We start from the raw sequence: 5565 nt of genomic DNA on the forward strand, positions 1-5565 counted from the left end.
CCTCCTGCTTCATGTTATTTTTACTCATGTCCTCTTGCTTCATGTATTTTTACTCATGCCCTCCTGCTTCATGTAACTTTTACTCATGTCCTCTTGCTTCATGTAACTCTTACTCATGTCCTCTTGATGCATACATTTTTTACTGTTACGTTCCGTGCGTGATAATCAATACTCAACTCGGCATCTTTTTGATGTCTCCAAATTTATTACTCAACACGTCCGTAGCTGCACACGTGCAGGTAAAACTGTAAATACAAAATAATGCACACTAAATATTACGTCGTTCATGTCATGTAATGTTCACTATATCCAACGTTATATAACAAAGATCCAAATTATAAGAAATTAGGCGAGAACCAAGAGACAACACTTACAATGTATGGTGCATCGTGGAAGAAATGCGCGAGCGCACGCGAACGTATAAATACGGCTCAAGCAGCAAAAAGGGCCGGCGCCACGCACAACAGACGCATTTATACCGCGACAAGGAAACCCGCGAGTCACATGACTAAAACATAATGTAAACGAGCCGAACCGCAGCCTAGCTGAACTGCTTAAATACCGCGCAAAACAAGAACTGAACAGTGCTAGAAATACTACAGTATATGACACGCTTAACAGAAATGATGAGAAGAAATAACACTCCCCACCTTGAACTACGTTCAACAAAGTAAACTTAGGAAGAGCCCTCTAGTAGCACGATCTTTGAGATCGGGCGGACGATACGCGTCGCCTTGGTTCTCACTTTGGCTGATCTGACGAGACCGTCTCTGCCCTTATTCCAGGGCTCGAATTAAGCGACGAGAAGGGCAAGGCAATTATTTTAGGGCAATTATTTATGTGAGAAATCGCCTTGAATTTTCTCTAAAATAGAAAGGCACCAAGGCAACTCTCAAAGTTTGAGAAGGGCACCAAGGCACTTTTGTAAAATAAAGGGAAACTCATAACAAATTAGTACATCAACATCGTCTTGCTTTTAATGTACAAAACAATATGCCCCCATGTAAGCTTACACCGTAACACTGACTCCTGTACCCACCTCTGCTAATGGAAGTACAGTAACAAGAAATTTTACATGCCCGCTATCAGGAGCAAATAATTATCCGATGCTGTTATTATTCCCTCCTGCGACTATCGGTTTTTAGCTCATCATTGCAACTACAGCACGCTCGCGCACGTGTTATGTTGATTCGACTAAAAACAAAACTAGGGCAGTAGATTAAAGGGCACCGACGGCAATTACACAAAAGGGCAAGGCAGGTGACTGCCGTCGGTCGGGTTGGATTTTCAGGGGCAGTACGGCGATTGATAGGGGCACCGACGGCAATTGCCGTCGGTGCCGTCGGTTAATTCGAGCCCTGCCTTATTCTATTCTATCACGAGGCCAAATGGCCATAGTCCTCTTGGGGTGTTTTCGTTCACCACCAGCACTAAATCACCTATCTTGATGTTCCTGCTTTGCACAATCCACTTGCTTCTACGCTGCAGCTCTCGCAGGTATTCTTTCACCCACTTATGCCAGAACTGATCCGCGAGATGCTGTACTTGACACCAACGCCTAGGATACATGCTGCTGGATCTGAACCTGCCGGGGGGTAACGTAGCGCCATCTCGTAGCAATAAAAGATGGTTAGGCGTAAGCGCTCTTGAATCACTTACATCATCGCTGCTCTTGGTGATAGGCGGACTGTTGATAATGTTTTCTACTTCACAGAATAGCGTCTCCAGCACTCTGTCCATCAGTCTGTGATTCCCGCGCAGCAAGGCATTGAGCACCTTCCTGATGGAACGAATCATACGTTCCCAAATGCCACCCATATGCGATGCATGTGGAGGATTAAAAACCCACACGATATCCTTTCTCGCACAGTGCGAGTAAATCATGTCCTTATTTAGTTGGCTTATGCTTCTTGAAAGCTCAGCTTGACCGCCAGTAAAGTTCGTCCCGTTGTCAGACCAAACCTTTTCAGGCTGACCTCTTCTCGACATGAACCTAAATCCGTTAAGGAATGCGTCAGTTTCCAAGCTGTTTAACTTCTCTATGTGCACGGCACGTGTGGTGAGGCATGTGAACACACATCCATATCTCTTTACCTCTGATCTGCCCAGCTTCACGTAGAAAGGTGCAAAACAATCTAATCCTACGTAAGTAAACGGTGGCTTGCTATGTTCTAGCCTCTCAGGAGGTAAATCAGCCATCTTCTGCTGACAAGGCGATGCATAAAGCCTTCGGCAGGTCAAACACGTCCTGGACACTTTCTTGATGACTGATCTTGCCTTTGTGATCCAAAACTTAGCTCTCACATTCTCCAGTACCCACTCTGTATCTAGGTGAGCTATATCATGTATATCCCTCACGATAAGCATTGCTAATTGGTGATCGTGAGGAATTATACATGGGTGCTTACATTCTATATCTATGCCTGCATGTTTGAGCCTCCCACCTACACGAAGCAGCCCGTCCGAACCCAGCACAGGCGTTAGCTTCCTCAGCGAACTCGACCTGTTTAGCGTATCATCTCTCGTGATTTGAGTTAATTCCTTCTCGTAGCGTTGCATCTGCACGTGCTTCACTATAATTCGCTCTGCTGAACCCATTTCATCAACGCAATGCGATCTCTGAATTTAGCTTGACCTTTGCTCTTTAGCTTATTTTCTATCCTGATCCACCAACACAGAGCCCTCTTAAGCCTAGATACCAGCTAGAGTAATGATGCATGAGCCTATCTACCGGGCTTTCCCTCATACTCGGGGTAGCCGCGAGGTTTTTCCTTTTCTCACAGACTCTTGAGGCAGATGACTGGCTTCTTTAGTTTTTTGCTTCATGCTTCACCTCTGGATCATGTGATGATACTTCACCGTCTATCCGTTGCATATTCCACTCAGCTTTATACGTTTTTAACATGCTAACGCCTTCAAACCACTTTCCGGTGTCCAGTCGCCCAGCTGCTTCTCCTCTTGTTATTACATCAGCCGGATTATCTTCACTCGCAATATAATACCATTGATCAGGTTCTGTCAGCTGTCGGATTGTACTGATCCTGTTGCCTACGAATACTTGGAACCTCCGTGCTTCATTCTTAATGTATTTCAAAACCAGTTCACTGTCAGTCCAAAAATATATGACTTGGTTATGCAGAGCTCCAACTCACGCCTCAATAGACAGTCCACCTTCGCTGATAACACTGCAGCTTGCAGCTCCAAGCGTGGGATCGTAAGTTGTTTTATCAGCGCTACCCTACCTTTGCTCATTACTAAGGCGGTGTGTATTCTGCCTTGCTTACTTATACATCTCATATAAGTACAACATCCGTACGCTTTCTCACTGGCGTCACTGAAGTGATGTAGTTCACATACTGCGTCAGGTGATTCGGTTGGTTTGATACATCTTGCTACGCTTATAAGCCTCAGGTCTAGTAGTGTTCCCAGCCATATTTCCCATTTTCTACCGTGATCTATGGGCACTTCATCATCCCACGATAGCTTCAGTCTCGTGGCTTTCTGGAAGAGGATTTTCCCTGTTATCACCATAAGACTAATCAGGCCCAGAGGGTCAAACACTGACGAAATCAGGCTTAACATGCGGCGTCTCGTCACCACGCCACCTTGTTTTTCCTTCACTTCAAAAACAAACTCATCGGTCTCAATGTTCCACTTAATCCCTAACGCTTTACTCTCTGCACTAGGGCACAAGTCCTTTACTTCATTTGCTCGATCACTCACCGGTATGCTCGCGAGAAGGTCTCGACTGTTCACCACGAACTTCGTTAATCTAAATTCGCCCTTCTGTAGCAGGTCTCGTGTTTCTCTTATAATTATTTGGGCTTCAGCTTTCGTTTCAACTGACTTGAGGCAGTCGTCGACGTAGAACGATCTAGTTACTGTGTCACTTATCGCAGGGTCGACATCTCCATGGTCCTTTACCGTGCGTCGCAAAGCGTATGTCGAACTGCTGGCGCACCATACTTCCACAAATACGTGTGAGGTCATGCTATAATGGACCACGTCTCTCGCACCATCACGCCAAAAGAACCGTAGGGCATCTCTATCATATGATGGGATCTTGACTTGATGATACATAGCTTCTATGTCGGCCATGATTGCATACGCGTGCTGTCGAAATCTAAGAATGATATATATAGTAATTTGTTGTTTAGATCAGGTCCTTGTAAACATTTATCATTTAACGACTTCCCGTCATACTTGGCTGCACAGTCGAATACTACCCTGAGTTTGCCAGGTTTTTTATCTGTGATGACACCGTGATGTGGAAGGTACCATATCTTCTTACCCGGGTGGGAGACGTCACGTTGAGGAACCTTCTCGGCATAGCCCGCTGCAAGCAGTTTGCTTAACTCGGTGTCATACCTCTCCATTAAACCCTTCTTTTGCAGGTTCCTGTAGAGGGATATAAATCTAGTGCTTGCAAGGCTAACGTTATTTGGCATGACTGCATTCGCATCCTTCCATGGAATCGGTAACTTATAGTGACCTTCAATAATCTTCGCTTTATGATTCCACAGATCCAAGACTCTGCTATTCTCTTGTGACATAGCAACTTCGTCAGCCATACCCTCGTTCTCAATTGTCCACAGCTTCATTACTTGATTTTCTAGAGATGCCATGCTGCGCTTTGTTGTGATGAAGTTGGACGCCACTCTTGTGCTAACAGGGCTCTGATAACGTTAGGTCTTACCGTTGAGGCTCCAACCAAACAATGTGCACGTGGCAAAGGGTTCCCCTCGTTTCCCTTTATCTACCTGCAGGGGAATCAAAGCTTCAGTGTGATCTTGCCCAATCAGAATGTCTACACTCTGATTTTTACCCATATCAATAGATGCGATGTCCAGATCCTTCAAGTGGTGGTATGCCTGAATGTGGATATATGCGTTCGTAATCGGAATATCATCCAACACACACACATTGTACAATGGTAGGGTCTCACCATTTTTACTCAATCTCATGTTCACCATCTGTGACTCTCGACTCACTGAGCTATTTAGCGTATCCAACGTGATTTTCTCAATCTCGCCTCGGATCTCGAGACGGTTCACTAGGCGTTTAGTGCAAAACGTATGACTCGATGCTGTGTCAAGCAAAGAGTATGTAATACTCGATTCATTCATGCAAACTCGCACAATAGGCATGATAGTGTCTCTTGACGATCTGCAGCCGGATATCCGCGCGAAGCGCGAACAGCGCCACCTGCTGGCGCCATTTCATCCAACTCGCTGCTCCGTATTTAGAACAATTTCAACGGTTATGTCAAATGGGCCTGTAATCGGTCAATTGAGGAGTTGTGGCGCTTGCACAAACCTTTCGATTATGCACGTAGGGCGAGAATAAATCCAATGGTCGTAATTGCTACTTTTTTTGGTTGGCGCGTTAGCTTTTTTTCTAGAAAAGCGATTTCTAATTTATTTAATTACACGCCCTGAACTTATTCTCGTACTATCGCTACCCATAGATGGCGCGACGAGTCTCTCTTCGAGGGATGTTCGAGAGAATTTCCCACAGAAAGAACGGCAAATAGGCTTAAACTGCCCCCGCGGTGGAGTTTGTAAT

The 5565-nt window shown here is 45.2% G+C and overlaps 1 protein-coding gene across 3 annotated transcripts in view; it reads left to right on the forward strand.

Moving 5' to 3' along the window:
* The window catches only part of LOC106819037 (homocysteine-responsive endoplasmic reticulum-resident ubiquitin-like domain member 2 protein), a 26220-nt gene that overhangs the window by 718 nt on the left and 19937 nt on the right, over positions 1–5565 (forward strand). The gene's annotated exons all lie outside the window — the stretch shown is intronic.

The sequence above is a fragment of the Priapulus caudatus genome, unplaced genomic scaffold, assembly GCF_000485595.1.
Source record: "Priapulus caudatus unplaced genomic scaffold, Priapulus_caudatus-5.0.1 Scaffold38, whole genome shotgun sequence".
NCBI classification, from domain to species: domain Eukaryota; kingdom Metazoa; phylum Priapulida; class Priapulimorpha; order Priapulimorphida; family Priapulidae; genus Priapulus; species Priapulus caudatus.